The sequence below is a fragment of the Leiobunum rupestre genome, chromosome 4, assembly GCF_980474605.1.
Source record: "Leiobunum rupestre chromosome 4, qqLeiRupe1.1.hap1, whole genome shotgun sequence".
Taxonomy (NCBI): Eukaryota; Metazoa; Arthropoda; class Arachnida; order Opiliones; family Sclerosomatidae; genus Leiobunum; species Leiobunum rupestre.
Window position 1 is genome coordinate 21,592,834 of NC_143387.1, and position 25,459 is coordinate 21,618,292.

At 49.4% G+C, this 25,459-nt stretch overlaps 79 non-coding genes across 79 annotated transcripts; all 79 read left to right on the forward strand.

The window, feature by feature from the left end:
- The first annotated feature begins 4,660 nt into the window (after positions 1–4,660).
- On the forward strand, positions 4,661–4,742 carry TRNAS-GCU (transfer RNA serine (anticodon GCU)). The gene has a single exon. It is a non-coding gene; the product is annotated as a tRNA-Ser (tRNA).
- A 66-nt stretch (positions 4,743–4,808) lies between these two features.
- TRNAS-GCU (transfer RNA serine (anticodon GCU)) lies at positions 4,809–4,890 on the forward strand. Its single transcript has one exon. It is a non-coding gene; the product is annotated as a tRNA-Ser (tRNA).
- Positions 4,891–5,096: 206 nt separating this feature from the next.
- Positions 5,097–5,180, forward strand: TRNAS-GCU (transfer RNA serine (anticodon GCU)). Its single transcript has one exon. It is a non-coding gene; the product is annotated as a tRNA-Ser (tRNA).
- A 62-nt stretch (positions 5,181–5,242) lies between these two features.
- On the forward strand, positions 5,243–5,324 carry TRNAS-GCU (transfer RNA serine (anticodon GCU)). The gene has a single exon. It is a non-coding gene; the product is annotated as a tRNA-Ser (tRNA).
- A 66-nt stretch (positions 5,325–5,390) lies between these two features.
- TRNAS-GCU (transfer RNA serine (anticodon GCU)) lies at positions 5,391–5,472 on the forward strand. The gene has a single exon. It is a non-coding gene; the product is annotated as a tRNA-Ser (tRNA).
- Positions 5,473–5,538: 66 nt separating this feature from the next.
- TRNAS-GCU (transfer RNA serine (anticodon GCU)) lies at positions 5,539–5,620 on the forward strand. The gene has a single exon. It is a non-coding gene; the product is annotated as a tRNA-Ser (tRNA).
- A 66-nt stretch (positions 5,621–5,686) lies between these two features.
- On the forward strand, positions 5,687–5,768 carry TRNAS-GCU (transfer RNA serine (anticodon GCU)). The gene has a single exon. It is a non-coding gene; the product is annotated as a tRNA-Ser (tRNA).
- Positions 5,769–5,834: 66 nt separating this feature from the next.
- Positions 5,835–5,916, forward strand: TRNAS-GCU (transfer RNA serine (anticodon GCU)). Its single transcript has one exon. It is a non-coding gene; the product is annotated as a tRNA-Ser (tRNA).
- Positions 5,917–5,981: 65 nt separating this feature from the next.
- TRNAS-GCU (transfer RNA serine (anticodon GCU)) lies at positions 5,982–6,063 on the forward strand. The gene has a single exon. It is a non-coding gene; the product is annotated as a tRNA-Ser (tRNA).
- A 66-nt stretch (positions 6,064–6,129) lies between these two features.
- On the forward strand, positions 6,130–6,211 carry TRNAS-GCU (transfer RNA serine (anticodon GCU)). Its single transcript has one exon. It is a non-coding gene; the product is annotated as a tRNA-Ser (tRNA).
- Positions 6,212–6,301: 90 nt separating this feature from the next.
- On the forward strand, positions 6,302–6,383 carry TRNAS-GCU (transfer RNA serine (anticodon GCU)). Its single transcript has one exon. It is a non-coding gene; the product is annotated as a tRNA-Ser (tRNA).
- Positions 6,384–6,448: 65 nt separating this feature from the next.
- Positions 6,449–6,530, forward strand: TRNAS-GCU (transfer RNA serine (anticodon GCU)). Its single transcript has one exon. It is a non-coding gene; the product is annotated as a tRNA-Ser (tRNA).
- Positions 6,531–6,596: 66 nt separating this feature from the next.
- On the forward strand, positions 6,597–6,678 carry TRNAS-GCU (transfer RNA serine (anticodon GCU)). Its single transcript has one exon. It is a non-coding gene; the product is annotated as a tRNA-Ser (tRNA).
- Positions 6,679–6,744: 66 nt separating this feature from the next.
- On the forward strand, positions 6,745–6,827 carry TRNAS-GCU (transfer RNA serine (anticodon GCU)). Its single transcript has one exon. It is a non-coding gene; the product is annotated as a tRNA-Ser (tRNA).
- A 64-nt stretch (positions 6,828–6,891) lies between these two features.
- TRNAS-GCU (transfer RNA serine (anticodon GCU)) lies at positions 6,892–6,973 on the forward strand. The gene has a single exon. It is a non-coding gene; the product is annotated as a tRNA-Ser (tRNA).
- A 66-nt stretch (positions 6,974–7,039) lies between these two features.
- TRNAS-GCU (transfer RNA serine (anticodon GCU)) lies at positions 7,040–7,121 on the forward strand. The gene has a single exon. It is a non-coding gene; the product is annotated as a tRNA-Ser (tRNA).
- Positions 7,122–7,187: 66 nt separating this feature from the next.
- Positions 7,188–7,269, forward strand: TRNAS-GCU (transfer RNA serine (anticodon GCU)). Its single transcript has one exon. It is a non-coding gene; the product is annotated as a tRNA-Ser (tRNA).
- A 65-nt stretch (positions 7,270–7,334) lies between these two features.
- TRNAS-GCU (transfer RNA serine (anticodon GCU)) lies at positions 7,335–7,416 on the forward strand. The gene has a single exon. It is a non-coding gene; the product is annotated as a tRNA-Ser (tRNA).
- A 66-nt stretch (positions 7,417–7,482) lies between these two features.
- On the forward strand, positions 7,483–7,564 carry TRNAS-GCU (transfer RNA serine (anticodon GCU)). The gene has a single exon. It is a non-coding gene; the product is annotated as a tRNA-Ser (tRNA).
- A 65-nt stretch (positions 7,565–7,629) lies between these two features.
- Positions 7,630–7,711, forward strand: TRNAS-GCU (transfer RNA serine (anticodon GCU)). The gene has a single exon. It is a non-coding gene; the product is annotated as a tRNA-Ser (tRNA).
- A 66-nt stretch (positions 7,712–7,777) lies between these two features.
- TRNAS-GCU (transfer RNA serine (anticodon GCU)) lies at positions 7,778–7,859 on the forward strand. Its single transcript has one exon. It is a non-coding gene; the product is annotated as a tRNA-Ser (tRNA).
- Positions 7,860–7,925: 66 nt separating this feature from the next.
- TRNAS-GCU (transfer RNA serine (anticodon GCU)) lies at positions 7,926–8,007 on the forward strand. Its single transcript has one exon. It is a non-coding gene; the product is annotated as a tRNA-Ser (tRNA).
- Positions 8,008–8,226: 219 nt separating this feature from the next.
- TRNAS-GCU (transfer RNA serine (anticodon GCU)) lies at positions 8,227–8,308 on the forward strand. Its single transcript has one exon. It is a non-coding gene; the product is annotated as a tRNA-Ser (tRNA).
- Positions 8,309–8,660: 352 nt separating this feature from the next.
- TRNAS-GCU (transfer RNA serine (anticodon GCU)) lies at positions 8,661–8,742 on the forward strand. Its single transcript has one exon. It is a non-coding gene; the product is annotated as a tRNA-Ser (tRNA).
- Positions 8,743–9,236: 494 nt separating this feature from the next.
- TRNAS-GCU (transfer RNA serine (anticodon GCU)) lies at positions 9,237–9,318 on the forward strand. The gene has a single exon. It is a non-coding gene; the product is annotated as a tRNA-Ser (tRNA).
- A 64-nt stretch (positions 9,319–9,382) lies between these two features.
- On the forward strand, positions 9,383–9,466 carry TRNAS-GCU (transfer RNA serine (anticodon GCU)). Its single transcript has one exon. It is a non-coding gene; the product is annotated as a tRNA-Ser (tRNA).
- Positions 9,467–9,537: 71 nt separating this feature from the next.
- Positions 9,538–9,619, forward strand: TRNAS-GCU (transfer RNA serine (anticodon GCU)). The gene has a single exon. It is a non-coding gene; the product is annotated as a tRNA-Ser (tRNA).
- A 641-nt stretch (positions 9,620–10,260) lies between these two features.
- On the forward strand, positions 10,261–10,342 carry TRNAS-GCU (transfer RNA serine (anticodon GCU)). Its single transcript has one exon. It is a non-coding gene; the product is annotated as a tRNA-Ser (tRNA).
- Positions 10,343–10,835: 493 nt separating this feature from the next.
- TRNAS-GCU (transfer RNA serine (anticodon GCU)) lies at positions 10,836–10,917 on the forward strand. The gene has a single exon. It is a non-coding gene; the product is annotated as a tRNA-Ser (tRNA).
- A 213-nt stretch (positions 10,918–11,130) lies between these two features.
- TRNAS-GCU (transfer RNA serine (anticodon GCU)) lies at positions 11,131–11,212 on the forward strand. Its single transcript has one exon. It is a non-coding gene; the product is annotated as a tRNA-Ser (tRNA).
- A 211-nt stretch (positions 11,213–11,423) lies between these two features.
- TRNAS-GCU (transfer RNA serine (anticodon GCU)) lies at positions 11,424–11,507 on the forward strand. Its single transcript has one exon. It is a non-coding gene; the product is annotated as a tRNA-Ser (tRNA).
- A 63-nt stretch (positions 11,508–11,570) lies between these two features.
- TRNAS-GCU (transfer RNA serine (anticodon GCU)) lies at positions 11,571–11,654 on the forward strand. Its single transcript has one exon. It is a non-coding gene; the product is annotated as a tRNA-Ser (tRNA).
- Positions 11,655–11,866: 212 nt separating this feature from the next.
- TRNAS-GCU (transfer RNA serine (anticodon GCU)) lies at positions 11,867–11,948 on the forward strand. Its single transcript has one exon. It is a non-coding gene; the product is annotated as a tRNA-Ser (tRNA).
- A 211-nt stretch (positions 11,949–12,159) lies between these two features.
- TRNAS-GCU (transfer RNA serine (anticodon GCU)) lies at positions 12,160–12,243 on the forward strand. Its single transcript has one exon. It is a non-coding gene; the product is annotated as a tRNA-Ser (tRNA).
- A 63-nt stretch (positions 12,244–12,306) lies between these two features.
- TRNAS-GCU (transfer RNA serine (anticodon GCU)) lies at positions 12,307–12,390 on the forward strand. The gene has a single exon. It is a non-coding gene; the product is annotated as a tRNA-Ser (tRNA).
- Positions 12,391–12,602: 212 nt separating this feature from the next.
- Positions 12,603–12,684, forward strand: TRNAS-GCU (transfer RNA serine (anticodon GCU)). The gene has a single exon. It is a non-coding gene; the product is annotated as a tRNA-Ser (tRNA).
- Positions 12,685–12,749: 65 nt separating this feature from the next.
- Positions 12,750–12,831, forward strand: TRNAS-GCU (transfer RNA serine (anticodon GCU)). Its single transcript has one exon. It is a non-coding gene; the product is annotated as a tRNA-Ser (tRNA).
- A 65-nt stretch (positions 12,832–12,896) lies between these two features.
- On the forward strand, positions 12,897–12,978 carry TRNAS-GCU (transfer RNA serine (anticodon GCU)). The gene has a single exon. It is a non-coding gene; the product is annotated as a tRNA-Ser (tRNA).
- A 214-nt stretch (positions 12,979–13,192) lies between these two features.
- Positions 13,193–13,274, forward strand: TRNAS-GCU (transfer RNA serine (anticodon GCU)). The gene has a single exon. It is a non-coding gene; the product is annotated as a tRNA-Ser (tRNA).
- A 71-nt stretch (positions 13,275–13,345) lies between these two features.
- On the forward strand, positions 13,346–13,427 carry TRNAS-GCU (transfer RNA serine (anticodon GCU)). Its single transcript has one exon. It is a non-coding gene; the product is annotated as a tRNA-Ser (tRNA).
- A 352-nt stretch (positions 13,428–13,779) lies between these two features.
- TRNAS-GCU (transfer RNA serine (anticodon GCU)) lies at positions 13,780–13,861 on the forward strand. Its single transcript has one exon. It is a non-coding gene; the product is annotated as a tRNA-Ser (tRNA).
- Positions 13,862–13,927: 66 nt separating this feature from the next.
- On the forward strand, positions 13,928–14,009 carry TRNAS-GCU (transfer RNA serine (anticodon GCU)). Its single transcript has one exon. It is a non-coding gene; the product is annotated as a tRNA-Ser (tRNA).
- Positions 14,010–14,074: 65 nt separating this feature from the next.
- TRNAS-GCU (transfer RNA serine (anticodon GCU)) lies at positions 14,075–14,157 on the forward strand. The gene has a single exon. It is a non-coding gene; the product is annotated as a tRNA-Ser (tRNA).
- Positions 14,158–14,371: 214 nt separating this feature from the next.
- Positions 14,372–14,453, forward strand: TRNAS-GCU (transfer RNA serine (anticodon GCU)). The gene has a single exon. It is a non-coding gene; the product is annotated as a tRNA-Ser (tRNA).
- Positions 14,454–14,519: 66 nt separating this feature from the next.
- TRNAS-GCU (transfer RNA serine (anticodon GCU)) lies at positions 14,520–14,601 on the forward strand. The gene has a single exon. It is a non-coding gene; the product is annotated as a tRNA-Ser (tRNA).
- A 66-nt stretch (positions 14,602–14,667) lies between these two features.
- TRNAS-GCU (transfer RNA serine (anticodon GCU)) lies at positions 14,668–14,749 on the forward strand. The gene has a single exon. It is a non-coding gene; the product is annotated as a tRNA-Ser (tRNA).
- A 207-nt stretch (positions 14,750–14,956) lies between these two features.
- TRNAS-GCU (transfer RNA serine (anticodon GCU)) lies at positions 14,957–15,038 on the forward strand. The gene has a single exon. It is a non-coding gene; the product is annotated as a tRNA-Ser (tRNA).
- Positions 15,039–15,103: 65 nt separating this feature from the next.
- On the forward strand, positions 15,104–15,185 carry TRNAS-GCU (transfer RNA serine (anticodon GCU)). Its single transcript has one exon. It is a non-coding gene; the product is annotated as a tRNA-Ser (tRNA).
- A 65-nt stretch (positions 15,186–15,250) lies between these two features.
- TRNAS-GCU (transfer RNA serine (anticodon GCU)) lies at positions 15,251–15,332 on the forward strand. The gene has a single exon. It is a non-coding gene; the product is annotated as a tRNA-Ser (tRNA).
- A 65-nt stretch (positions 15,333–15,397) lies between these two features.
- Positions 15,398–15,479, forward strand: TRNAS-GCU (transfer RNA serine (anticodon GCU)). Its single transcript has one exon. It is a non-coding gene; the product is annotated as a tRNA-Ser (tRNA).
- Positions 15,480–15,545: 66 nt separating this feature from the next.
- TRNAS-GCU (transfer RNA serine (anticodon GCU)) lies at positions 15,546–15,629 on the forward strand. The gene has a single exon. It is a non-coding gene; the product is annotated as a tRNA-Ser (tRNA).
- Positions 15,630–15,693: 64 nt separating this feature from the next.
- TRNAS-GCU (transfer RNA serine (anticodon GCU)) lies at positions 15,694–15,775 on the forward strand. Its single transcript has one exon. It is a non-coding gene; the product is annotated as a tRNA-Ser (tRNA).
- A 213-nt stretch (positions 15,776–15,988) lies between these two features.
- TRNAS-GCU (transfer RNA serine (anticodon GCU)) lies at positions 15,989–16,070 on the forward strand. Its single transcript has one exon. It is a non-coding gene; the product is annotated as a tRNA-Ser (tRNA).
- Positions 16,071–16,135: 65 nt separating this feature from the next.
- TRNAS-GCU (transfer RNA serine (anticodon GCU)) lies at positions 16,136–16,217 on the forward strand. The gene has a single exon. It is a non-coding gene; the product is annotated as a tRNA-Ser (tRNA).
- Positions 16,218–16,282: 65 nt separating this feature from the next.
- TRNAS-GCU (transfer RNA serine (anticodon GCU)) lies at positions 16,283–16,364 on the forward strand. The gene has a single exon. It is a non-coding gene; the product is annotated as a tRNA-Ser (tRNA).
- A 65-nt stretch (positions 16,365–16,429) lies between these two features.
- TRNAS-GCU (transfer RNA serine (anticodon GCU)) lies at positions 16,430–16,511 on the forward strand. Its single transcript has one exon. It is a non-coding gene; the product is annotated as a tRNA-Ser (tRNA).
- Positions 16,512–16,577: 66 nt separating this feature from the next.
- TRNAS-GCU (transfer RNA serine (anticodon GCU)) lies at positions 16,578–16,659 on the forward strand. The gene has a single exon. It is a non-coding gene; the product is annotated as a tRNA-Ser (tRNA).
- Positions 16,660–16,725: 66 nt separating this feature from the next.
- Positions 16,726–16,807, forward strand: TRNAS-GCU (transfer RNA serine (anticodon GCU)). Its single transcript has one exon. It is a non-coding gene; the product is annotated as a tRNA-Ser (tRNA).
- Positions 16,808–17,014: 207 nt separating this feature from the next.
- Positions 17,015–17,096, forward strand: TRNAS-GCU (transfer RNA serine (anticodon GCU)). Its single transcript has one exon. It is a non-coding gene; the product is annotated as a tRNA-Ser (tRNA).
- Positions 17,097–17,161: 65 nt separating this feature from the next.
- Positions 17,162–17,243, forward strand: TRNAS-GCU (transfer RNA serine (anticodon GCU)). Its single transcript has one exon. It is a non-coding gene; the product is annotated as a tRNA-Ser (tRNA).
- Positions 17,244–17,457: 214 nt separating this feature from the next.
- On the forward strand, positions 17,458–17,539 carry TRNAS-GCU (transfer RNA serine (anticodon GCU)). The gene has a single exon. It is a non-coding gene; the product is annotated as a tRNA-Ser (tRNA).
- A 214-nt stretch (positions 17,540–17,753) lies between these two features.
- On the forward strand, positions 17,754–17,835 carry TRNAS-GCU (transfer RNA serine (anticodon GCU)). The gene has a single exon. It is a non-coding gene; the product is annotated as a tRNA-Ser (tRNA).
- Positions 17,836–17,901: 66 nt separating this feature from the next.
- On the forward strand, positions 17,902–17,983 carry TRNAS-GCU (transfer RNA serine (anticodon GCU)). Its single transcript has one exon. It is a non-coding gene; the product is annotated as a tRNA-Ser (tRNA).
- Positions 17,984–18,048: 65 nt separating this feature from the next.
- TRNAS-GCU (transfer RNA serine (anticodon GCU)) lies at positions 18,049–18,130 on the forward strand. The gene has a single exon. It is a non-coding gene; the product is annotated as a tRNA-Ser (tRNA).
- Positions 18,131–18,196: 66 nt separating this feature from the next.
- Positions 18,197–18,278, forward strand: TRNAS-GCU (transfer RNA serine (anticodon GCU)). The gene has a single exon. It is a non-coding gene; the product is annotated as a tRNA-Ser (tRNA).
- A 65-nt stretch (positions 18,279–18,343) lies between these two features.
- TRNAS-GCU (transfer RNA serine (anticodon GCU)) lies at positions 18,344–18,425 on the forward strand. The gene has a single exon. It is a non-coding gene; the product is annotated as a tRNA-Ser (tRNA).
- A 65-nt stretch (positions 18,426–18,490) lies between these two features.
- On the forward strand, positions 18,491–18,572 carry TRNAS-GCU (transfer RNA serine (anticodon GCU)). The gene has a single exon. It is a non-coding gene; the product is annotated as a tRNA-Ser (tRNA).
- A 65-nt stretch (positions 18,573–18,637) lies between these two features.
- TRNAS-GCU (transfer RNA serine (anticodon GCU)) lies at positions 18,638–18,719 on the forward strand. Its single transcript has one exon. It is a non-coding gene; the product is annotated as a tRNA-Ser (tRNA).
- A 66-nt stretch (positions 18,720–18,785) lies between these two features.
- Positions 18,786–18,867, forward strand: TRNAS-GCU (transfer RNA serine (anticodon GCU)). Its single transcript has one exon. It is a non-coding gene; the product is annotated as a tRNA-Ser (tRNA).
- Positions 18,868–18,932: 65 nt separating this feature from the next.
- Positions 18,933–19,014, forward strand: TRNAS-GCU (transfer RNA serine (anticodon GCU)). The gene has a single exon. It is a non-coding gene; the product is annotated as a tRNA-Ser (tRNA).
- Positions 19,015–19,079: 65 nt separating this feature from the next.
- On the forward strand, positions 19,080–19,161 carry TRNAS-GCU (transfer RNA serine (anticodon GCU)). Its single transcript has one exon. It is a non-coding gene; the product is annotated as a tRNA-Ser (tRNA).
- A 509-nt stretch (positions 19,162–19,670) lies between these two features.
- On the forward strand, positions 19,671–19,752 carry TRNAS-GCU (transfer RNA serine (anticodon GCU)). Its single transcript has one exon. It is a non-coding gene; the product is annotated as a tRNA-Ser (tRNA).
- Positions 19,753–20,260: 508 nt separating this feature from the next.
- Positions 20,261–20,342, forward strand: TRNAT-GGU (transfer RNA threonine (anticodon GGU)). The gene has a single exon. It is a non-coding gene; the product is annotated as a tRNA-Thr (tRNA).
- Positions 20,343–20,998: 656 nt separating this feature from the next.
- TRNAS-GCU (transfer RNA serine (anticodon GCU)) lies at positions 20,999–21,080 on the forward strand. Its single transcript has one exon. It is a non-coding gene; the product is annotated as a tRNA-Ser (tRNA).
- Positions 21,081–21,589: 509 nt separating this feature from the next.
- TRNAS-GCU (transfer RNA serine (anticodon GCU)) lies at positions 21,590–21,671 on the forward strand. The gene has a single exon. It is a non-coding gene; the product is annotated as a tRNA-Ser (tRNA).
- Positions 21,672–22,180: 509 nt separating this feature from the next.
- On the forward strand, positions 22,181–22,262 carry TRNAS-GCU (transfer RNA serine (anticodon GCU)). The gene has a single exon. It is a non-coding gene; the product is annotated as a tRNA-Ser (tRNA).
- A 508-nt stretch (positions 22,263–22,770) lies between these two features.
- TRNAT-GGU (transfer RNA threonine (anticodon GGU)) lies at positions 22,771–22,852 on the forward strand. Its single transcript has one exon. It is a non-coding gene; the product is annotated as a tRNA-Thr (tRNA).
- A 656-nt stretch (positions 22,853–23,508) lies between these two features.
- On the forward strand, positions 23,509–23,590 carry TRNAS-GCU (transfer RNA serine (anticodon GCU)). Its single transcript has one exon. It is a non-coding gene; the product is annotated as a tRNA-Ser (tRNA).
- Positions 23,591–24,689: 1,099 nt separating this feature from the next.
- On the forward strand, positions 24,690–24,771 carry TRNAT-GGU (transfer RNA threonine (anticodon GGU)). Its single transcript has one exon. It is a non-coding gene; the product is annotated as a tRNA-Thr (tRNA).
- The last annotated feature ends 688 nt before the right edge of the window (positions 24,772–25,459 follow it).

Below are 25,459 nucleotides of genomic sequence, written 5' to 3' on the forward strand. Positions count from 1 at the left end.
GAAAGTGCGACCTTCAAGGTCACGGCATCCGTCAATGTCCGGATTGGGAGAAGGGCGCCCAAGGCCGGCCTGCTCAAGTCAACGCAAAAGTGGGCAACGCTATTGTTCATGAATTGCCGATGGATCAGGGGGAAGCGGTGAATCCACAACTTCCACCCGACGTGGATGCGGTTACTCCTAAAGAAATGCCTGATAAAGAACCCTCCTCAAATTTATCGTTAAGCGCAGCTAAGAGACCGATTTCTACTTCCACTGGTAGTGATGATGGTGTCCGCCACACTGGTAATTTGTCTTTGTCCGCTTCGACTAGTAAATCGTCATATTCTAAAAGGCTCCGTGACAATAAAACTTTTGAGAAGGCCATAGCTATCAGGCGTTTTGGTTCGTGGGAAAAGCTTCGGATGGAGGCTCCAGAGAACGGGGATCAGTTGGCGGCGAAGGAGAAAGTGGATGGCGGTGGGACCTAAGTCACAATGATGCGTTTGGCCAGTTGTAATATTCGTGGACTGCGGGATGATCAGAAGATTTTAGAGTTTTTGGAACTTAGTAAGCCGTATGACATTATTTGCCTTCAGGAGACGCATTGGTTAGCGGAGCACGCGCATCGGTTTAAGTCTCTATGGCGTGGTCAAGTATTTTTTGACAATGATTCGACGACTGGATTTCGCGGCGTGGCAACGCTTGTTCGGCCGGGTTTATCTGCTATCGCTTCACGCGTGATCGTCAGTAATGAGGGACGGTTCGTTATTGTGTCGCTTAACTTCGATGATGTGTCGATAGATATTGTTAACGCGTATTTACCTAATGACGCGAATGATCGGGTACCTTTTTACGCGCGGCTCCGAAATGAGGTTTCTCGTTTGCAGCGTCCAGTAGTCGTGGGAGATTTTAATGATGTCGTTAGTCGCACTCGGGACCGTTATCCTATTCCGCTGGCAGCATCTCGTTTACGCCCTACAGAGCTCTTCCACTTCATAAGCTCGCTCCATCTCGTTGATGTCTGGAGGGTCACGCATCCCCACGTGTTTGACTGGTCATGGGCTGGTTATGTTTTCGGGAAGTATGTACAATCGCGTATCGATTATATTTTTGTCCCCGAGTCGGAACGTAAAAATGTCCAGATTTGTCAAATTCTGCCGTGTTCGCTATCGGATCACAAACTTGTGGAACTGCGTTTTCATCTCGACGGGGTAGCCATAGGACCTGGTACGTGGTCTTTCAACGCAAGCTTTCTCGAATCGGATTCGTATCGTGACGCTGTGAGTCGCATTATTCGTCGTAGTCGTACTTGGCCGGAATTCTCCACGTCGGTCATTGCCTGGTACGAGAGGTTGAAGACTTCGTTGCGTTATCACGCTATGTTTTTTGGAAAATTACAAGCTACGCGTAGTCGCGAGCGTCGTACTGCGTTACGGTTAGCGGTAGACCAAGCTCATGTTGATTTCCGTAATGGTCTCATTGACGCGTCGGAGTTGACTTCTAAGACCGACGATCTTAATTTCTTTGATCGGAATTCCCTCCGGGGGGCCGTGATCCGTTCCAATCAATTGTGGCGGACGGACGGTGAACAGCCGACAGCCTATTTTTTACGCTTAGAAAAGTATCGCCAATGTAAGAAAAATGTACGGTACATCTATTCCACGTCGCGCACTCTACTAGTAGATCCGTCGGATGTTCGTCATAGAATTTTCGAGCATTTTAGCGATATGTACAGAAGTCAACCTGTCAATCGCTTTTCGGTGGAGGAATACGCGGCGCATCTTCCAACTCGGTTATCGGACGACGCAAGTGCTATCTGTGATAGCCCGGTGACTTGGACGGATGTTACGTTAACCCTGGGGCAGCTTCCCAGTGGTAAGAGTCCAGGGAAGGATGGACTTACCAATGAATTTTGGAAATTCGTTCTTCCGCAAATTAAGGTTGAGTTTCTGGCGCTGATCTCTTTTTGCCAGGCGGACGGTTGCCTGCCTCCGAGTATGAAAGAAGGTATGATCGTGCTGCTGCCTAAGAGCGGCGACTTACGCTACGTTTCAAACTGGCGTCCTATCACGCTCCTCAATGCTGATTATAAGATTCTCGCGAAGATCCAGGCTATGCGGCTTTCGGCGGTTTTGCCGACGATAATTTCGGATCGTCAGACCGGCGCGATTAAAGGTCGTGGGGCAATAAGTACCCCTTCACTTTTACTTGACACTATCGATTACCTTCAAGGTGTAGACTCTGGTGGCATCCTGTTGAAGTTGGACTTGTCCAAAGCGTTCGATTGCGTGTCTTGGCCGTATCTCTTTGCTGTCTTGCGGGCTTTTGGATTCGGGCCAATTTTTTGTGGGTGGATTCAAACGTTTCTCATCGGTAGCAGGTCATGTTTGAAGATTAATGGCTATCTAACTGATTTTTTCCAACTCGGACGCTCGGTTCGTCAGGGTTGTCCGCTTAGCCCCCTTCTTTACGTTCTAACATCCGAAGCCTTAGTTTTCGCGTTGGAGCGTCGACGGTCTATTGTCCGAGTTTCGTGGCCGGGCATCCATTCGGCTCCTCTTTTGCGCATTCACGTTGACGACAATACGGTAGTCGTTCGCGACCGGCAGTCGGTGGAGGAGGTTGTTGCTGAATATAACCGCTTTTCGGAAGGTTCGGGCGCAGTTTTAAATTTGGCCAAGTGTCGCGGTTTATGGCTTGGCTCAGATCGTTCCAATGTCCCTGAAGTAATTTCTGGGATAACTATTTCTTCGGATCCGCTAGAGGTTCTTGGCGTTTATGTTGGTTCGTCTCACAATGATACTCTGGAACTTAATTGGTCTTCGCGTTTAGAAAAATTTTAAAAAGTTTTACGAACTTGGCAAGCGCGGCATTTAACGGTTACCGGCAAAGTTATTTTAGTTAACACTTTGGCTATGTCCATTTTGTGGCATACTCTTCGATCGGTTCCGTTTCCTGACCGTTACGCGGTGGAGTTCCGCAAAGTGGCGTTGGCGTTCATCTGGGGTTCTAAGGCCCATAAGGTTTCGTACGATACTCTTACTCGCCTTAAGCGTTTGGGTGGCTATGGACTGATTGATTTGAAATGGAAAACGTGCGCGTTCCGTTTGAAGGAGTTGCAGGCGATTCTGCGCGCGGATTGTCCTTCTTGGCAGAGAGATCTTGCCGTGGCACTCTTGAATCCTTTTGACGGTACTTCCAGCCCCGGAATTAATGTTTTACGGTGCCAGTTAACTCAGCCGTTATTAAGTCGTCTTTCTCCGCGTTATCGCGAAATGTGGATTGCCTGGCAGACATTTCTCACTTCGCAGAATTTACGTCTACAGATGGCAGCCGATCCGTTCCAAGAGCCGGTGTTTTATAGTCAGCGTGTTGATCTATCTTCTCTGACTTCGCGGTCACGGCTTCCGTTTCTTTCGCACGGACTACTATGTCTCCGCGATTTTTGTTACGAAGTCATACCTGGTTTTCTTCCAGAGGACAGTGTATTGGAACTATGCAATATTGATGCCTCGATGCAGCGGGCTCTGGATGTCAAACGCGTTTATTCCGTTATTAAAGAATCTTTGCCGAAAGTTTTTTTCGACCGCGTGTACGCTTCTTCGTCGCGGGTTCCAGTCGAGAACGCAATACGTGTTTTTTCCAAAGACAACACCGAATTGGATTATTTGGCGGCCTCGGCTAAAGAACTATATCAGCGCTACCTTTCGGTTCGAAATTACGAGTCATCCGGTGAGCTTAAGTGGCGGGAATATTTAGGAGGTCCCTTACCCAAACCAGGATGGAGTTGGTTAAAAGGACAAGTTTTAAGTCCCGAACAACGCGATAATAATTTAAGAATTGTTCATCACGCGCTATTTCTTAACAAACGTATTCATTTGTTCGATCCGCAGATCTCTCCCATGTGTACTTTTTGTAAAAACGCAGAAGAAACATTATCACATATATTATTTGGGTGTAGCATTGTTGAGGCCTGGTGGTCATGGCTATTTAAAGATAAACTTTGTTTAAAAGTCGATTATTTTACCAATCCCGGCTTTGTTCGAAATTGTTTTATTGTTTTTCAAGGTAAATGCCCGATATCTTTAAATTCTCACGAGTTAAAAATAATACATTTCATGGTATCTCTTTTAAAGTACCTTATTCTGGACTGCCGTTCCTTTTATAATTTCAATCAAAACATACCTCTCGTAGTAGTTCAACATAGATTTTATGCAAAATTTAAATGCGAAATTCGTAAAACCATTAAAATTTTTAAAGATAAAGATAAAGAATTTACTAACATGTTGTCAAAAATATTTTAAGAACTCTAATTTAACAGTGTCAATAGTCTTTAAAAAGCACTCCAGTCTGTTTTAAGGGGTTAACTATTGTTCTTTAATTGCATTCATATATATATCGCATTCCAAGAGTTGGTTTTGCGTTAATATACACAAACGCATTAGAATTCCTGTATTTTTATGATTGTTGTTATTATTTTATAAATATTGGTCTCGCAACTTTTGTAATATACACTAAAAATGTATTTTTTAATGATATAATTAAAAAAAAAAAAAAAAAAAGACTGCTAATCCATTGGGCATTGCCCGCGTGGGTTCGAATCCCATCCCCGTCGCTCATTCTCGTTTATCATTTTTTACCCAATTCAATGTCACTTAAGCGATAGACGAAGGACGTCCGGGACGGGGTGGCCGAGTGGTTAAGGCGATGGACTGCTAATCCATTGGGCATTGCCCGCGTGGGTTCGAATCCCATCCCCGTCGCTCATTCTCGTTTATCATTTTTTACCCAATTCAATGTCACTTAAGCGATAGACGAAGGACGTCCGGGACGGGGTGGCCGAGTGGTTAAGGCGATGGATTGCTAATCCGTTGGGCATTGCCCGCGTGGGTTCGAATCCCATCCCCGTCGCTCATTCTCATTTATCATTTTTTACTCAATTCAATGTCACTTAAGCGATAGACGAATGACGTCGGAGACGGGGTGGTTAAGGCGATGGACTGCTAATCCATTGGGCATTGCCCGCGTGGGTTCGAATCCCATCCCCGTCGCTCATTCTCGTTTATCATTTTTTACTCAATTCAATGTCACTTAAGCGATAGACGAAGGACGTCCGGGACGGGGTGGCCGAGTGGTTAAGGCGATGGACTGCTAATCCATTGGGCATTGCCCGCGTGGGTTCGAATCCCATCCGTCGCTCATTCTCGTTTATCATTTTTTACTCAATTCAATGTCACTTAAGCGATAGACGAATGACGTCGGGGACGGGGTGGCCGAGTGGTTAAGGCGATGGACTGCTAATCCATTGGGCATTGCTCGCGTGGGTTCGAATCCCATCCCCGTCGCTCATTCTCGTTTATCATTTTTTACTCAATTCAATGTCACTTAAGCGATAGACGAAGGACGTCCGGGACGGGGTGGCCGAGTGGTTAAGGCGATGGACTGCTAATCCATTGGGCATTGCCCGCGTGGGTTCGAATCCCATCCCCGTCGCTCATTCTCGTTTATCATTTTTTACCCAATTCAATGTCACTTAAGCGATAGACGAAGGACGTCCGGGACGGGGTGGCCGAGTGGTTAAGGCGATGGACTGCTAATCCGTTGGGCAGTGCCCGCGTGGGTTCGATTCCCATCCCCGTCGCTCATTCTCGTTTATCAATTTTTACCCAATTCAATGTCACTTAAGCGATAGACGAAGGACGTCCGGGACGGGGTGGCCGAGTGGTTAAGGCGATGGACTGCTAATCCGTTGGGCATTGCCCGCGTGGGTTCGAACCCCATCCCCGTCGCTCATTCTCGTTTATCATTTTTTACTCAATTCAATGTCACTTAAGCGAGAGACGAATGACGTCGGGGACGGGGTGGCCGAGTGAATAAGGCGATGGACTGCTAATCCATTGGGCATTGCCCGCGTGGGTTCGAATCCCATCGCCGTCGCTCATTCTCGTTTATCATTTTTTACCCAATTCAATGTCATTAAGCGATAGACGAATGACGTCGGGGACGGGGTGGCCGAGTGGTTAAGGCGATGGACTGCTAATCCATTGGGCATTGCCCGCGTGGGTTCGAATCCCATCCCCGTCGCTCATTCTCGTTTATCATTTTTTACCCAATTCAATGTCACTTAAGCGATAGACGAAAGACGTCCGGGATGGGGTGGCCGAGTGGTTAAGGCGATGGACTGCTAATCCGTTGGGCATTGCCCGCGTGGGTTCGAATCCCATCCCCGTCACTCATTCTCGTTTATCATTTTTTACCCAATTCAATGTCATTAAGCGATAGACGAATGACGTCGGGGACGGGGTGGACGAATGACGTCGGGGACGGGGTGGCCGAGTGGTTAAGGCGATGGACTGCTAATCCATTGGGCATTGCCCGCGTGGGTTCGAATCCCATCCCCATCGCTCATTCTCGTTTATCATTTTTTACCCAATTCAATGTCATTAAGCGATAGACGAATGACGTCGGGGACGGGGTGGCCGAGTGGTTAAGGCGATGGACTGCTAATCCATTGGGCATTGCCCGCGTGGGTTCGAATCCCATCCCCGTCGCTCATTCTCGTTTATCATTTTTTACCCAATTCAATGTCACTTAAGCGATAGACGAAGGACGTCCGGGACGGGGTGGCCGAGTGGTTAAGGCGATGGACTGCTAATCCGTTGGGCATTGCCCGCGTGGGTTCGATTCCCATCCCCGTCGCTCATTCTCGTTTATCAATTTTTACCCAATTCAATGTCACTTAAGCGATAGACGAAGGACGTCCGGGACGGGGTGGCCGAGTGGTTAAGGCGATGGACTGCTAATCCGTTGGGCATTGCCCGCGTGGGTTCGAACCCCATCCCCTCTCTCATTCTCGTTTATCATTTTTTACTCAATTCAATGTCACTTAAGCGATAGACGAATGACGTCGGGGACGGGGTGGCCGAGTGGTTAAGGCGATGGACTGCTAATCCATTGGGCATTGCCCGCGTGGGTTCGAATCCCATCCCCGTCGCTCATTCTCGTTTATCATTTTTTACCCAATTCAATGTCACTTAAGCGATAGACGAATGACGTCGGGGACGGGGTGGCCGAGTGGTTAAGGCGATGGACTGCTAATCCATTGGGCATTGCCCGCGTGGGTTCGAATCCCATCCCCGTCGCTCATTCTCGTTTATCATTTTTTACCCAATTCAATGTCACTTAAGCGATAGACGAAGGACGTCCGGGACGGGGTGGCCGAGTGGTTAAGGCGATGGACTGCTAATCCGTTGGGCATTGCCCGCGTGGGTTCGAATCCCATCCCCGTCGCTCATTCTCGTTTATCATTTTTTACCCAATTCAATGTCATTAAGCGATAGACGAATGACGTCGGGGACGGGGTGGCCGAGTGGTTAAGGTGATGGACTGCTAATCCATTGGGCATTGCCCGCGTGGGTTCGAATCCCATCCCCGTCGCTCATTCTCGTTTATCATTTTTTACCCAATTCAATGTCACTTAAGCGATAGACGAAAGACGTCCGGGACGGGGTGGCCGAGTGGTTAAGGCGATGGACTGCTAATCCGTTGGGCATTGCCCGCGTGGGTTCGAATCCCATCCCCGTCGCTCATTCTCGTTTATCATTTTTTACCCAATTCAATGTCATTAAGCGATAGACGAATGACGTCGGGGACGGGGTGGCCGAGTGGTTAAGGCGATGGACTGCTAATCCGTTGGGCATTGCCCGCGTGGGTTCGAATCCCATCCCCGTCGCTCATTCTCGTTTATCATTTTTTACCCAATTCAATGTCACTTAAGCGATAGACGAAGGACGTCCGGGACGGGGTGGCCGAGTGGTTAAGGCGATGGACTGCTAATCCGTTGGGCATTGCCCGCGTGGGTTCGAATCCCATCCCCGTCGCTCATTCTCGTTTATCATTTTTTACCCAATTCAATGTCACTTAAGCGATAGATGAATGACGTCGGGGACGGGGTGGCCGAGTGGTTAAGGCGATGGACTGCTAATCCATTGGGCATTGCCCGCGTGGGATCGAGTCCCATCTCCATCGCTCCTTCTTGTTTATCATTTTTTACCCAATTAAATGTCGCTTATCGAAAGCCGTATGACGAAGGTGACGGAGACGGGGTGGCCGAGTGGTTAAGGCGATGGACTGCTAACCCATTGGGCATTAACCGCGTGGGTTTGAATCCCATCCCCTTCGCTCATGGACGTTTATCATTTTTTACCTAATTCAATGTCACTTACGCGATAAATGAATGACGTCGGGGACGGGGTGGCCGAGTGGTTAAGGCGATGGACTGCTAATCTAATGGGCATTGCCCGCGTTGGTTCAAATCCCATCCCCGTCGCTCATTCTCGTTTATCATTTTTATCGTATTCAATGTCGCTTAAGCGATAAACGTATGACGACAGGGACGGGGTGGTTAAGGCGATGGTCTGCAAATCCCTTTGGCATTGCCCGCGTGGGTTCGAATCCCATCCCCATCGCTCATTCTCGTTCAACATTTTTACCCAATTCAATGCCGCTTAAGCGATAGACGAATGACGTCGGGGACGGGGTGGCCGAGTGATTAAGGCGATGGACTGCTAATCCAATGGGCATTGCCCGCGTGTGTTCGAATCCCATCCCCTTCGCTCATGGACGTTTATCATTTTTTACCTAATTCAATGTCACTTAAGCGATAAATGAATGACGTCGGGGACGGGGTGGCCGAGTGGTTAAGGCGATGGACTGCTAATCTAATGGGCATTGCCCGCGTTGGTTCAAATCCCATCCCCGTCGCTCATTCTCGTTTATCATTTTTATCGTATTCAATGTCGCTTAAGCGATAAACGTATGACGACAGGGACGGGGTGGTTAAGGCTATGGTCTGCAAATCCCTTTGGCATTGCCCGCGTGGGTTCGAATCCCATCCCCATCGCTCATTCTCGTTTATCATTTTTTACCCAATTCAATGTCGCTTAAGCGATAGACAAATGACGTCGGCGACGGAGTGGCCGAGTGGTTTAGGGGATGGACTGCTAATCCACTCAGCATTGCCCGCGTGGGTTCGAATCCCAACGCTCATTCTCGTTCATCATTTTTACCCAATTCAATGCCGCTTAAGCGATAGACGAATGACGTCGGGGACGGGGTGGCCGAGTGAATAAGGCGATGAACTGCTTATCCAATGGGCATTGCCCGCGTGGGTTCGAATCCCATCCCCGTCGCTCATTCTCGTTTATCATTTTTTACCCAATTCAATGTCACTTAAGCGATAGACGATGGACGTCCGGGACGGGGTGGCCGAGTGGTTAAGGCGATGGACTGCTAATCCGTTGGGCATTGCCCGCGTGGGTTCGAATCCCATCCCCGTCGCTCATTCTCGTTTATCATTTTTTACCCAATTCAATGTCACTTAAGCGATAGACGAATGACGTCGGGTACGGGGTGGCCGAGTGGTTAAGGCGATGGACTGCTAATCCATTGGGCATTGCCCGCGTGGGATCGAGTCCCATCTCCATCGCTCCTTCTTGTTTATCATTTTTTACCCAATTAAATGTCGCTTATCGAAAGCCGTATGACGACGGTGACGGAGACGGGGTGGCCGAGTGGTTAAGGCGATGGACTGCTAATCCATTGGGCATTAACCGCGTGGGTTTGAATCCCATCCCCTTCGCTCATGGACGTTTATCATTTTTTACCTAATTCAATGTCTTTTAAGCGATAAATGAATGACGTCGGGGACGGGGTGGCCGAGTGGTTAAGGCGATGGACTGCTAATCTAATGGGCATTGCCCGCGTTGGTTCAAACCACATCCCCGTCGCTCATTCTCGTTTATCATTTTTATCGTATTCAATGTCGCTTAAGCGATAAACGTATGACGACAGGGACGGGGTGGTTAAGGCGATGGTCTGCAAATCCCTTTGGCGTTGCCCTCGTGGGTTCGAATCCCATCCCCATCGCTCATTCTCGTTCAACATTTTTACCCAATTCAATGCCGCTTAAGCGATAGACGAATGACGTCGGGGACGGGGTGGCCGAGTGATTAAGGCGATGGACTGCTAATCCAATGGGCATTGCCCGCGTGTGTTTGAATCCCATCCCCGTAGCTCATTGCCGTTTATCATTTTTTACCCAATTCAATGTCGCTTAAGCGATAGACAAATGACGTCGGCGACGGAGTAACCGAGTGGTTTAGGGGATGGACTGCTAATCCACTCAGCATTGCCCGCGTGGGTTCGAATCCCATCGCTCATTCTCGTTCATCATTTTTACCCAATTCAATTCCGCTTAAGCGATAGACGAATGACGTCGGGGACGGGGTTGCCGAGTGATTAAGGCGATGGACTGCTAATCCAAGGGGCATTGCCCGCGTGGGTTCGAATCCCATCCCCGTCGCTCATTCTCGTTTATCATTTTTATCGTATTCAATGTCGCTTAAGCGATAAACGTATGACGACAGGGATGAAGTGGTTAAGGCGATGGTCTGCTTATCCATTGGGCATTGCCCGCGTGGGCTCGAATCCCATCCCCGTCGCTCATTCTCGTTTAACATTTTTTACCCAATTCAAGGTCGCTTAAGCGATAGACAAATGACGTCGGGGACGGAGTGGCCGAATGGTTTAGGGGATGGACTGCTAATCCACTCAGCATTGCCCTCGTGGGTTCGAATCCCATCGCTCATTCTCGTTCATCATTTTTACCCAATTCAATGCCGCTTAAGCGATAGACGAATGACGTCGGGGACGGGGTGGCCGAGTGAATAAGGCGATGAACTGCTTATCCAATGGGCATTGCCCGCGTGGGTTCGAATCCCATCCCCATCGCTCATTCTCGTTCATCATTTTTACCCAATTCAATGCCGCTTAAGCGATAGACGAATGACGTCGGGGACGGGGTGGCCGAGTGATTAAGGCGATGGTCTGCTAATCCATAGGGCATTGCCCGCGTGGGTTCGAATCCCATCCCCATCGCTCATTCTCGTTCATCATTTTTACCCAATTCAATGCCGCTTAAGCGATAGACGAATGACGTCGGGGACGGGAAGGCCGAGTGGTTAAGGCGATGGACTGCTAATCGAATGGGCATTGCCCGCGTGGGTTCAAATCCCATCCCCGTCGCTCATTCTCGTTTATCATTTTTTACCCAATTCAATGTCACTTAAGCGATAGACGAATGACGTCTGGTACGGGGTGGCCGAGTGGTTAAGGCGATGGACTGCTAATCCAATGGGCATTGCCCGCGTGGGTTCGAATCCCATCCCCGTCGCTCATTCTCGTTCATAATTTTTACCCAATTCAATGCCGCTTAAGCGATAGACGAATGACGTCGGGGACGGGAAGGCCGAGTGGTTAAGGCGATGGACTGCTAATCGAATGGGCATTGCCCGCGTGGGTTCAAATCCCATCCCCGTCGCTCATTCTCGTTTATCATTTTTTACCCAATTCAATGTCACTTAAGCGATAGACGAATGACGTCTGGTACGGGGTGGCCGAGTGGTTAAGGCGATGGACTGCTAATCCAATGGGCATTGCCCGCGTGGGTTCGAATCCCATCCCCATCGCTCATTCTCGTTCATCATTTTTACCCAATTCAATGCCGCTTAAGCGTTAGACGAATGACGTCTGGTACGGGGTGGCCGAGTGGTTAAGGCGATGGACTGCTAATCCAATGGGCATTGCCCGCGTGGGTTCGAATCCCATCCCCATCGCTCATTCTCCTTCATCATTTTTACCCAATTCAATGCCGCTTAAGCGATAGACGAATGACGTCGGGGACGGGAAGGCCGAGTGGTTTAGGCGATGGACTGCTAATCGAATGGGCATTGCCCGCGTGGGTTCGAATCCCATCCCCATCGCTCATTCTCGTTCATAATTTTTACCCAATTCAATGCCGCTTAAGCGATAGACGAATGACGTCTGGTACGGGGTGGCCGAGTGATTAAGGCGATGGTCTGCTAATCCATAGGGCATTGCCCGCGTGGGTTCGAATCCCATCCCCGTCGCTCATTCTCGTTCATAATTTTTACCCAATTCAATGCCGCTTAAGCGATAGACGAATGACGTCGGGGACGGGAAGGCCGAGTGGTTAAGGCGATGGACTGCTAATCGAATGGGCATTGCCCGCGTGGGTTCAAATCCCATCCCCGTCGCTCATTCTCGTTTATCATTTTTTACCCAATTCAATGTCACTTAAGCGATAGACGAATGACGTCTGGTACGGGGTGGCCGAGTGGTTAAGGCGATGGACTGCTAATCCAATGGGCATTGCCCGCGTGGGTTCGAATCCCATGCCCATCGCTCATTCTCGTTCATCATTTTTACCCAATTCAATGCCGCTTAAGCGTTAGACGAATGACGTCTGGTACGGGGTGGCCGAGTGGTTAAGGCGATGGACTGCTAATCCAATGGGCATTGCCCGCGTGGGTTCGAATCCCATCCCCATCGCTCATTCTCCTTCATCATTTTTACCCAATTCAATGCCGCTTAAGCGATAGACGAATGACGTCGGGGACGGGAAGGCCGAGTGGTTTAGGCGATGGACTGCTAATCGAATGGGCATTGCCCGCGTGGGTTCGAATCCCATCCCCATCGCTCATTCTCGTTCATCATTTTTACCCAATTCAATGCCGCTTAAGCGATAGACGAATGACGTCTGGTACGGGGTGGCCGAGTGATTAAGGCGATGGTCTGCTAATCCATAGGGCATTGCCCGCGTGGGTTCGAATCCCATCCCCGTCGCTCATTCTCGTTCATCATTTTTACCCAATTCAATGCCGCTTAAGCGATAGACGAATGACGTCGGGGACGGGGTGGCCGAGTGAATAAGGCGATGGACTGCTAATCCAATGGGCATTGCCCGCGTGGGTTCGAATCCCATCCCCATCGCTCATTCTCGTTCATCATTTTTACCCAATTCAATGCCGCTTAAGCGATAGACGAATGACGTCGGGGACGGGGTGGCCGAGTGATTAAGGCGATGGTCTGCTAATCCATAGGGCATTGCCCGCGTGGGTTCGAATCCCATCCCCATCGCTCATTCTCGTTTATCATTTTTTACCCAATTCAATGTCACTTAAGCGATAGACGAATGACGTCGGGGACGTTGTGGCCGAGTGAATAAGGCGATGGACTGCTAATCCAATGGGCATTGCCCGCGTGGGTTCGAATCCCATCCCCGTCGCTCATTCTCGTTTATCATTTTTTACCCAATTCAATGTCACTTAAGCGATAGACGAATGACGTCGGGGACGGGGTGGCCGAGTGGTTAAGGCGATGGACTGCTAATCCATTGGGCATTGCCCGCGTGGGATCGAGTCCCGTCTCCATCGCTCTTTCTTGTTTATCATTTTTTACCCAATTAAATGTCGCTTATGGAAAGCCGTATGACGACGGTGACGGAGACGGGGTGGCCGAGTGGTTAAGGCGATGGACTGCTAATCCATTGGGCATTAACCGCGTGGGTTTGAATCCCATCCCCTTCGCTCATGGACGTTTATCATTTTTTACCTAATTCAATGTCACTTAAGCGATAAATGAATGACGTCGGGGACGGGGTGGCCGAGTGTTTAAGGCGATGGACTGCTAATCTAATGGGCATTGCCCGCGTTGGTTCAAATCCCATCCCCGTCGCTCATTCTCGTTTATCATTTTTATCGTATTCAATGTCGCTTAAGCGATAAACGTATGACGACAGGGAAGGGGTGGTTAAGGCGATGGTCTGCAAATCCCTTTGGCATTGCCCGCGTGGGTTCGAATCCCATCCCCATCGCTCATTCTCGTTCATCATTTTTACCCAATTCAATGCCGCTTAAGCGATAGACGAATGACGTCGGGGACGGGGTGGCCGAGTGATTAAGGCGATGGACTGCTAATCCAATGGGCATTGCCCGCGTGGGTTCGAATCCCATCCCCGTTGCTCATTCTCGTTGATCATTTTTTACCCAATTCAATGTCACTTAAGCGATAGACGAATGACGTCGGGGACGGGGTGGCCGAGTGGTTAAGGCGATGGACTGCTAATCCAATGGGCATTGCCCGCGTGGGTTCGAATCCCATCCCCGTCGCTCATTCTCGTTTATCATTTTTTACCCAATTCAATGTCACTTAAGCGATAGACGAATGACGTCGGGGATGGGGTGGCCGAGTGGTTAAGGCGATGGACTGCTAATCCATTGGGCATTGCCCGCGTGGCTTCGAATCCCATCCCCGCCGCTCATTCTCGTTTATAATTTTTTACCCAAATCAATGTCACTTAAGCGATAGACGAATAACGTCGGGGACGGGGTGGCCGAGTGGTTAAGGCGATGGACTGCTAATCCATTGGGCATGCCCGCGTGGGGTTCGAATCTAATCGCCGTCGCTCATTCACGTTTATCAATTTTTACCCAATTCAATGCCACTTAAGCGATAGACGAAAGACGTCGGGGACGGGGTGGCCGAGTGGTTATGGCGATGGACTGCTAATCCAATGGGCATTGCCCGCGTGCGTTTGAATCCCATCCCCGTCGCTCATTCTCGTTTATCATTTTTTACCCAATTCAATGTCACTTAAGCGATAGACGAATGACGTCGTGGACGGGGTGGCCGAGTGGTTAAGGCGATGGACTGCTAATCCATTGGGCATTGCCCGCGTGGGTTCGAATCCCATCCCCGTCGCTCATAGTCGTTTATCATTTTTTACCCAATTCAATGTCACTTAAGCGATAGACGAATGACGTCGGGGACGGGGTGGCCGAGTGGTTAAGGCGATGGACTGCTAATCCAATGGGCATTGCCCGCGTGGGTTCGAATCCCATCCCCGTCGCTCATTCTCGTTTAACATTTTTTACCCAATTCAATGTCGCTTAAGCGATAGACAAATGACGTCGGGGACGGAGTGGCCGAATGGTTTAGGGGATGGACTGCTAATCCACTCAGCATTGCCCGCGTGGGTTCGAATCCCATCGCTCATTCTCGTTCATCATTTTTACCCAATTCAACGCCGCTTAAGCGATAGACGAATGACGTCGGGGACGGGGTGGCCGAGTGATTAAGGCGATGGACTGCTAATCCAATGGGCATTGCCCGCGTGGGTTCGAATCCCATCCCCATCGCTCATTCTCGTTCATCATTTTTACCCAATTCAATGCCGCTTAAGCGATAGACGAATGACGTCGGGGACGGGGTGGCCGAGTGAATAAGGCGATGGACTGCTAATCCAATGGGCATTGCCCGCGTGGGTTCGAATCCCATCCCCGTCGCTCATTCTCGTTCATCATTTTTACCCAATTCAATGCCGCTTAAGCGATAGACGAATGACGTCGGGGACGGGGTGGCCGAGTGATTAAGGCGATGGTCTGCTAATCCATAGGGCATTGCCCGCGTGGGTTCGAATCCCATCCCCATCGCTCATTCTCGTTCATCATTTTTACCCAATTCAATGTCACTTAAGTGATAGACGATTGACGTCGGGGACGGGGTGGCCGAGTGGTTAAGGCGATGGACTGCTAATCCAATGGGCATTGCCCGCGTGGGTTCGAATCCCATCCCCGTCGCTCATTCTCGTTTATCATTTTTTACCCAATTCAATATCACTTAAGCGATAGACGAATAACGTAGGGGCCGGGGTGGCCGAGTGGTTAAGGCGATGGACTGCTAATCCATTGGGCATTGCCCGCGTGGGTTCGAATCCCATCCCCGTCGCTCATTCTCGTTTATCATTTTTTACCCAATTCAATGTCACTTAAGCGATATACGAATGACGTCGGGGACGGGGTGGCCGAGTGGTTAAGGCGATGGACTGCTAATCCATTGGGCATTGCCCGCGTGGGTTCGAATCCCATCACCGTCGCTCATTCTCGTTCATCATTTTTACCCAATTCAATGCCGCTTAAGCGATAGATGAATGACGTCGGGGACGGGAAGGCCGAGTGAATAAGGCGATGGACTGCTAATCCAATGGGCATTGCCCGCGTGGGTTCGAATCCCATCCCCATCGCTCATTCTCGTTTATCATTTTTTACCCAATACAATGTCACTTAAGCGATAGACGAATGACGTCGGGGACGGTGTGGCCGAGTGGTTAAGGCGATGGTCTGCTAATCCATAGGGCATTGCCCGCGTGGGTTTGAATCCCATCCCCGTCGCTCATTCTCGTTCATCATTTTTACCCAATTCAATGCCGCTTAAGCGATAGACGAATGACGTCGGGGACGGGGTGGCCGAGTGAATAAGGCGATGGACTGCTAATCCAATGGGCATTGCCCGCGTGGGTTCGAATCCCATCCCCATCGCTCATTCTCGTTCATCATTTTTACCCAATTCAATGCCGCTTAAGCGATAGACGAATGACGTCGGGGACGGGGTGGCCGAGTGATTAAGGCGATGGTCTGCTAATCCATAGGGCATTGCCCGCGTGGGTTTGAATCCCATCCCCATCGCTCATTCTCGTTCATCATTTTTACCCAATTCAATGCCGCTTAAGCGATAGACGAATGACGTCGGGGACGGGAAGGCCGAGTGGTTAAGGCGATGGACTGCTAATCCAATGGGCATTGCCCGCGTGGGTTCGAATCCCATCCCCGTTGCTCATTCTTGTTGATCATTTTTTACCCAATTCAATGTCACTTAAGCGATAGACGAATGACGTCGGGGACGGGGTGGCCGAGTGGTTAAGGCGATGGACTGCTAATCCAATGGGCATTGCCCGCGTGGGTTCGAATCCCATCCCCGTCGCTCATTCTCGTCTATCATTTTTTACCCAATTCAATGTCACTTAAGCGATAGACGAATGACGTCGGGGACGGGGTGGCCGAGTGGTTAAGGCGATGGACTGCTAATCCATTGGGCATTGCCCGCGTGGGTTCGAATCCCATCCCCGTCGCTCATTCTCGTTTAACATTTTTTACCCAATTCAATGTCGCTTAAGCGATAGACAAATGACGTCGGGGACGGAGTGGCCGAATGGTTTAGGGGATGGACTGCTAATCCACTCAGCATTGCCCGCGTGGGTTCGAATCCCATCGCTCATTCTCGTTCATCATTTTTACCCAATTCAATGCCGCTTAAGCGATAGACGAATGACGTCGGGGACGGGGTGGCCGAGTGATTAAGGCGATGGACTGCTAATCCAATGGGCATTGCCCGCGTGGGTTCGAATCCCATCCCCATCGCTCATTCTCGTTCATCATTTTTACCCAATTCAATGCCGCTTAAGCGATAGACGAATGACGTCGGGGACGGGGTGGCCGAGTGAATAAGGCGATGGACTGCTAATCCAATGGGCATTGCCCGCGTGGATTCGAATCCCATCCCCGTCGCTCATTCTCGTTTATCATTTTTTACCCAATTCAATGTCACTTAAGCGATAGACGACTGACGTCGGGGACTTGGCGGCCGAGTGGTTTATTCGATGGACTGCTAATCCAATGGGCATTGCCCGCGTGGGTTCGAATCATATCCCCGTCGCTCATTCTCGTTTATCATTTTTTACCCAAATCAATGTCACTTAAGCGATAGACGAATAACGTCGGGGACGGGGTGGCCGAGTGGTTAAGGCGATGGACTGCTAATCCATTGGGCATTGCCCGCGTGGGTTCGAATCCCATCCCCGTCGCTCATTCTCGTTTATCATTTTTTACCCAATTCAATGTCACTTAAGCGATATACGAATGTCTTCGGGGACGGGGTGGCCGAGTGGTTAAGGCGACGGACTGCTAATCCAATGGGCATTGACGGCGTGGGTTCGAATCATATCCCCGTCGCTCATTCTCGTTTATCATTTTTTACCCAAATCAATGTCACTTAAGCGATAGACGAACAACGTCGGGGACGGGGTGGCCGAGTGGTTAAGGCGATGGACTGCTAATCCATTGGGCATTGCCCGCGTGGGTTCGAATCCCATCCCCGTCGCTCATTCTCGTTTATCATTTTTTACCCAATTCAATGTCACTTAAGCGATAGACGAATGACGTCGGGGACGGGGTGGCCGAGTGTTTAAGGCGATGGACTGCTAATCCATTGGGCATTGCCCGCGTGGGTTCGAATCCCATCCTCGTCGTTCAGTCTCGATAATAATTTTTAGCCTATTCAATTTCGCTTAAGCGATAGATAAGTGGCGAGGGAGACGGGGTGGCCGAGTGGTTAAGGCGATGGACTGCTAATCCATTGGGCATTGCCCGCGTGGGTTCGAATCCCATCCCCGTCGCTCATTCTCGTTTATCATTTTTTACCCAATTCAATGTCACTTAAGCGATAGACGAATGACGTCGGGGACGGGGTGGCCGTGTGGTTAAGGCGATGGACTGCTAATCCATTGGGCATTGCTCGCGTGGGTTCGAATCCCATCCTCGTCGTTTAGTCTCGATAATAATTTTTAGCCTATTCAATTTCGCTTAAGCGATAGATGAGAGGCCAGGGAGACGGGGTGGCCGAGTGGTTAAGGCGATGGACTGCTAATCCATTGGGCATTGCCCGCGTGGGTTCGAATCCCGTCCTTGTCGTTCAGTCTCGATAATAATTTTTAGCCTATTCAATTTCGCTTAAGCAATAGATAAGTGGCGTGGGAGACGGGGTGGCCGAGTGTTTAAGGCGATGGACTGCTAATCCATTGGGCATTGCCCGCGTGGCTTCGAATCCCATCCTCGTCGTTCAGACTCGATAATAATTTTTAGCCTATTCAATTTCGCTTAAGCGATAAATAAGTGGCGAGGGAGACGGGGTGGCCGAGTGGTTAAGGCGATGGACTGCTAATCCATTGGGCATTGCCCGCGTGGGTTCGAATCCCATCCTCGTCGCTCATAGTCGTTTATCATTTTTTACCCAATTCAATGCCACTTAAGCGATAGACGAATGACGTCGGGGACGGGGTGGCCGAGTGGTAAAGGCGATGGACTGCTAATCCATTGGGCATTGCCCGCGTGGGTTCGAATCCCATCCTCGTCGTTCAGTCTCGATAATAATTTTTAGCTTATTCAATTTCGCTTAAGCGATAGATGAGAGGCGAGGGAGACGGGGTGGCCGAGTGGTTAAGGCGATGGACTGCTAAACCATTGGGCATTGCCCGCGTGGGTTCGAATCCCATCCTTGTCGTTCAGTCTCGATAATAATTTTTAGCCTATTCAATTTCGCTTAAGCGATAGATAAGTGGCGAGGGAGACGGGGTGGCCGAGTGTTTAAGGCGATGGACTGCTAATCCATTGGGCATTGCCCGCGTGGCTTCGAATCCCATCCTCGTCGTTCAGACTCGATAATAATTTTTAGCCTATTCAATTTCGCTTAAGCGATAGATAAGTGGCGAGGGAGACGGGGTGGCCGAGTGGTTGAGGCGATGGACTGCTAATCCATTCGGCATTGCCCGCGTGGGTTTTGAATACCATCCTCGTCGTTCAGTCTCGATAATAATTTTTAGCCTTTTCAATTTCGCTTAAGCGATAGATAAGTGGCGAGGGAGACTGGGTGGCCGAGTGGTTGAGGCGATGGACTGCTAATCCATTCGGCATTGCCCGCGTGGGTTTTGAATACCATCCTCGTCGTTCAGTCTCGATAATAATTTTAAGCCTATTCAATTTCGCTAAAGCGATAGATAATTGTCGAGGGAGACTGGGTGGCCGAGTGGTTGAGGCGATGGACTGCTAATCCATTCGGCATTGCCCGCGTGGGTTTTGAATACCATCCTCGTCGTTCAGTCTCGATAATAATTTTTAGCCTATTCAATTTCGCTTAAGCGATAGATAAGTGGCGAGGAAGACGGGGTGGCCGAGTGGTTAAGGCGATGGTCTGCTATTCCGTTGGGCATTGCCTGCGTGGGTTCGAATACCATCCTCGTCGTTCAGTCTCGATAATAATTTTAAGCCTATTCAATTTCGCTAAAGCGATAGATAAGTGTCGAGGGAGACTGGGTGGCCGAGTGGTTAAGGCGATGGACTGCTAATCCATTCGGTATTGCACGCTTTGGTTCGAATCCCATCCTCGTCGTTCAGTCTCGATAATAATTTTTAGCCTATTCAATTTCGCTTAAGCGATAGATAATTGTCGAGGGAGACTGGGTGGCCGAGTGGTTGAGGCGATGGACTGCTAATCCATTCGGCATTGCCCGCGTGGGATTTGAATACCATCCTCGTCGTTCAGTCTCGATAATAATTTTTAGCCTATTCAATTTCGCTTAAGCGATAGATAATTGTCGAGGGAGACTGGGTGGCCGAGTGGTTGAGGCGATGGACTGCTAATCCATTCGGCATTGCCTGCGTGGGTTTTGAATACCATCCTCGTCGTTCAGTCTCGATAATAATTTTTAGCCTATTCAATTTCGGTTAAGCGATAGATAATTGTCGAGGGAGACTGGGTGGCCGAGTGGTTAAGGCGATGGACTGGTAATCCATTGGGCATTGCCCGCGTGGGTTCGAATCCCATCCTCGTCGTTCAGTCTCGATAATAAATTTTAGCCTATTCAATTTCGCTAAAGCGATAGATAATTGTCGAGGGAGGCTGGGTGGCCGAGTGGTTTAGGCGATGGACTGCTAATCCATTCGGCATTGCACGCCTTGGTTCGAATCCCATCCTCGTCGTTCAGTCTCGATAATAATTTTTAGCCTATTCAATTTCGCTTAAGCGATAGATAATTGTCGAGGGAGACTGGGTGGCCGAGTGGTTGAGGCGATGGACTGCTAATCCATTCGGCATTGCCCGCGTGGGTTTTGAATCCCATCCTCGTCGTTCAGTCTCGATAATAATTTTTAGCCTATTCAATTTCGCTTAAGCGATATATAATTGTCGAGGGAGACTGGGTGGCCGAGTGGTTGAGGCGATGGGCTGCTAATCCATTCGGCATTGCCCGCGTGGGTTTTGAATACCATCCTCGTCGTTCAGTCTCGATAATAATTTTTAGCCTATTCAATTTCGCTTAAGCGATAGATAATTGTCGAGGGAGACTGGGTGGCCGAGTGGTTGAGGCGATGGACTGCTAATCCATTCGGCATTGCCCGCGTGAGTTTTGAATACCATCCTCGTCGTTCAGTCTCGATAATAATTTTTAGCCTATTCAATTTCGCTTAAGCGATAGATAATTGTCGAGGGAGACGGGGTGGCCGAGTGTTTAAGGCGATGGACTGCTAATCCATTGGGCATTGCCCGCGTGGCTTCGAATCCCATCCTCGTCGTTCAGACTCGATAATAATTTTTAGCCTATTCAATTTCGCTTAAGCGATAGATAAGTGGCGAGGGAGACGGGGTGGCCGAGTGGTTGAGGCGATGGACTGCTAATCCATTCGGCATTGCCCGCGTGGGTTTTGAATACCATCCTCGTCGTTCAGTCTCGATAATAATTTTTAGCCTTTTCAATTTCGCTTAAGCGATAGATAAGTGGCGAGGGAGACTGGGTGGCCGAGTGGTTGAGGCGATGGACTGCTAATCCATTCGGCATTGCCCGCGTGGGTTTTGAATACCATCCTCGTCGTTCAGTCTCGATAATAATTTTAAGCCTATTCAATTTCGCTAAAGCGATAGATAATTGTCGAGGGAGACTGGGTGGCCGAGTGGTTGAGGCGATGGACTGCTAATCCATTCGGCATTGCCCGCGTGGGTTTTGAATACCATCCTCGTCGTTCAGTCTCGATAATAATTTTTAGCCTATTCAATTTCGCTTAAGCGATAGATAAGTGGCGAGGAAGACGGGGTGGCCGAGTGGTTAAGGCGATGGTCTGCTATTCCGTTGGGCATTGCCTGCGTGGGTTCGAATACCATCCTCGTCGTTCAGTCTCGATAATAATTTTAAGCCTATTCAATTTCGCTTAAGCGATAGATAAGTGGCGAGGGAGACGGGGTGGCCGAGTGGTTGAGGCGATGGACTGCTAATCCATTCGGCATTGCCCGCGTGGGTTTTGAATACCATCCTCGTCGTTCAGTCTCGATAATAATTTTTAGCCTTTTCAATTTCGCTTAAGCGATAGATAAGTGGCGAGGGAGACTGGGTGGCCGAGTGGTTGAGGCGATGGACTGCTAATCCATTCGGCATTGCCCGCGTGGGTTTTGAATACCATCCTCGTCGTTCAGTCTCGATAATAATTTTAAGCCTATTCAATTTCGCTAAAGCGATAGATAATTGTCGAGGGAGACTGGGTGGCCGAGTGGTTGAGGCGATGGACTGCTAATCCATTCGGCATTGCCCGCGTGGGTTTTGAATACCATCCTCGTCGTTCAGTCTCGATAATAATTTTTAGCCTATTCAATTTCGCTTAAGCGATAGATAAGTGGCGAGGAAGACGGGGTGGCCGAGTGGTTAAGGCGATGGTCTGCTATTCCGTTGGGCATTGCCTGCGTGGGTTCGAATACCATCCTCGTCGTTCAGTCTCGATAATAATTTTAAGCCTATTCAATTTCGCTAAAGCGATAGATAAGTGTCGAGGGAGACTGGGTGGCCGAGTGGTTAAGGCGATGGACTGCTAATCCATTCGGTATTGCACGCTTTGGTTCGAATCCCATCCTCGTCGTTCAGTCTCGATAATAATTTTTAGCCTATTCAATTTCGCTTAAGCGATAGATAATTGTCGAGGGAGACTGGGTGGCCGAGTGGTTGAGGCGATGGACTGTTAATCCATTCGGCATTGCCCGCGTGGGATTTGAATACCATCCTCGTCGTTCAGTCTCGATAATAATTTTTAGCCTATTCAATTTCGCTTAAGCGATAGATAATTGTCGAGGGAGACTGGGTGGCCGAGTGGTTGAGGCGATGGACTGCTAATCCATTCGGCATTGCCTGCGTGGGTTTTGAATACCATCCTCGTCGTTCAGTCTCGATAATAATTTTTAGCCTATTCAATTTCGGTTAAGCGATAGATAATTGTCGAGGGAGACTGGGTGGCCGAGTGGTTAAGGCGATGGACTGGTAATCCATTGGGCATTGCCCGCGTGGGTTCGAATCCCATCCTCGTCGTTCAGTCTCGATAATAAATTTTAGCCTATTCAATTTCGCTAAAGCGATAGATAATTGTCGAGGGAGGCTGGGTGGCCGAGTGGTTTAGGCGATGGACTGCTAATCCATTCGGCATTGCACGCCTTGGTTCGAATCCCATCCTCGTCGTTCAGTCTCGATAATAATTTTTAGCCTATTCAATTTCGCTTAAGCGATAGATAATTGTCGAGGGAGACTGGGTGGCCGAGTGGTTGAGGCGATGGACTGCTAATCCATTCGGCATTGCCCGCGTGGGTTTTGAATCCCATCCTCGTCGTTCAGTCTCGATAATAATTTTTAGCCTATTCAATTTCGCTTAAGCGATATATAATTGTCGAGGGAGACTGGGTGGCCGAGTGGTTGAGGCGATGGGCTGCTAATCCATTCGGCATTGCCCGCGTGGGTTTTGAATACCATCCTCGTCGTTCAGTCTCGATAATAATTTTTAGCCTATTCAATTTCGCTTAAGCGATAGATAATTGTCGAGGGAGACTGGGTGGCCGAGTGGTTGAGGCGATGGACTGCTAATCCATTCGGCATTGCCCGCGTGAGTTTTGAATACCATCCTCGTCGTTCAGTCTCGATAATAATTTTTAGCCTATTCAATTTCGCTTAAGCGATAGATAATTGTCGAGGGAGACGGGGTGGCCGAGTGTTTAAGGCGATGGACTGCTAATCCATTGGGCATTGCCCGCGTGGCTTCGAATCCCATCCTCGTCGTTCAGACTCGATAATAATTTTTAGCCTATTCAATTTCGCTTAAGCGATAGATAAGTGGCGAGGGAGACGGGGTGGCCGAGTGGTTGAGGCGATGGACTGCTAATCCATTCGGCATTGCCCGCGTGGGTTTTGAATACCATCCTCGTCGTTCAGTCTCGATAATAATTTTTAGCCTTTTCAATTTCGCTTAAGCGATAGATAAGTGGCGAGGGAGACTGGGTGGCCGAGTGGTTGAGGCGATGGACTGCTAATCCATTCGGCATTGCCCGCGTGGGTTTTGAATACCATCCTCGTCGTTCAGTCTCGATAATAATTTTAAGCCTATTCAATTTCGCTAAAGCGATAGATAATTGTCGAGGGAGACTGGGTGGCCGAGTGGTTGAGGCGATGGACTGCTAATCCATTCGGCATTGCCCGCGTGGGTTTTGAATACCATCCTCGTCGTTCAGTCTCGATAATAATTTTTAGCCTATTCAATTTCGCTTAAGCGATAGATAAGTGGCGAGGAAGACGGGGTGGCCGAGTGGTTAAGGCGATGGTCTGCTATTCCGTTGGGCATTGCGTGCGTGGGTTCGAATACCATCCTCGTCGTTCAGTCTCGATAATAATTTTAAGCCTATTCAATTTCGCTAAAGCGATAGATAAGTGTCGAGGGAGACTGGGTGGCCGAGTGGTTAAGGCGATGGACTGCTAATCCATTCGGTATTGCACGCTTTGGTTCGAATCCCATCCTCGTCGTTCAGTCTCGATAATAATTTTTAGCCTATTCAATTTCGCTTAAGCGATAGATAATTGTCGAGGGAGACTGGGTGGCCGAGTGGTTGAGGCGATGGACTGCTAATCCATTCGGCATTGCCCGCGTGGGATTTGAATACCATCCTCGTCGTTCAGTCTCGATAATAATTTTTAGCCTATTCAATTTCGCTTAAGCGATAGATAATTGTCGAGGGAGACTGGGTGGCCGAGTGGTTGAGGCGATGGACTGCTAATCCATTCGGCATTGCCTGCGTGGGTTTTGAATACCATCCTCGTCGTTCAGTCTCGATAATAATTTTTAGCCTATTCAATTTCGCTTAAGCGATAGATAATTGTCGAGGGAGACTGGGTGGCCGAGTGGTTAAGGCGATGGACTGGTAATCCATTGGGCATTGCCCGCGTGGGTTCGAATCCCATCCTCGTCGTTCAGTCTCGATAATAAATTTTAGCCTATTCAATTTCGCTAAAGCGATAGATAATTGTCGAGGGAGGCTGGGTGGCCGAGTGGTTTAGGCGATGGACTGCTAATCCATTCGGCATTGCACGCCTTGGTTCGAATCCCATCCTCGTCGTTCAGTCTCGATAATAATTTTTAGCCTATTCAATTTCGCTTAAGCGATAGATAATTGTCGAGGGAGACTGGGTGGCCGAGTGGTTGAGGCGATGGACTGCTAATCCATTCGGCATTGCCCGCGTGGGTTTTGAATCCCATCCTCGTCGTTCAGTCTCGATAATAATTTTTAGCCTATTCAATTTCGCTTAAGCGATATATAATTGTCGAGGGAGACTGGGTGGCCGAGTGGTTGAGGCGATGGGCTGCTAATCCATTCGGCATTGCCCGCGTGGGTTTTGAATACCATCCTCGTCGTTCAGTCTCGATAATAATTTTTAGCCTATTCAATTTCGCTTAAGCGATAGATAATTGTCGAGGGAGACTGGGTGGCCGAGTGGTTGAGGCGATGGACTGCTAATCCATTCGGCATTGCCCGCGTGAGTTTTGAATACCATCCTCGTCGTTCAGTCTCGATAATAATTTTTAGCCTATTCAATTTCGCTTAAGCGATAGATAATTGTCGAGGGAGACTGGGTGGCCGAGTGGTTAAGGCGATGGAC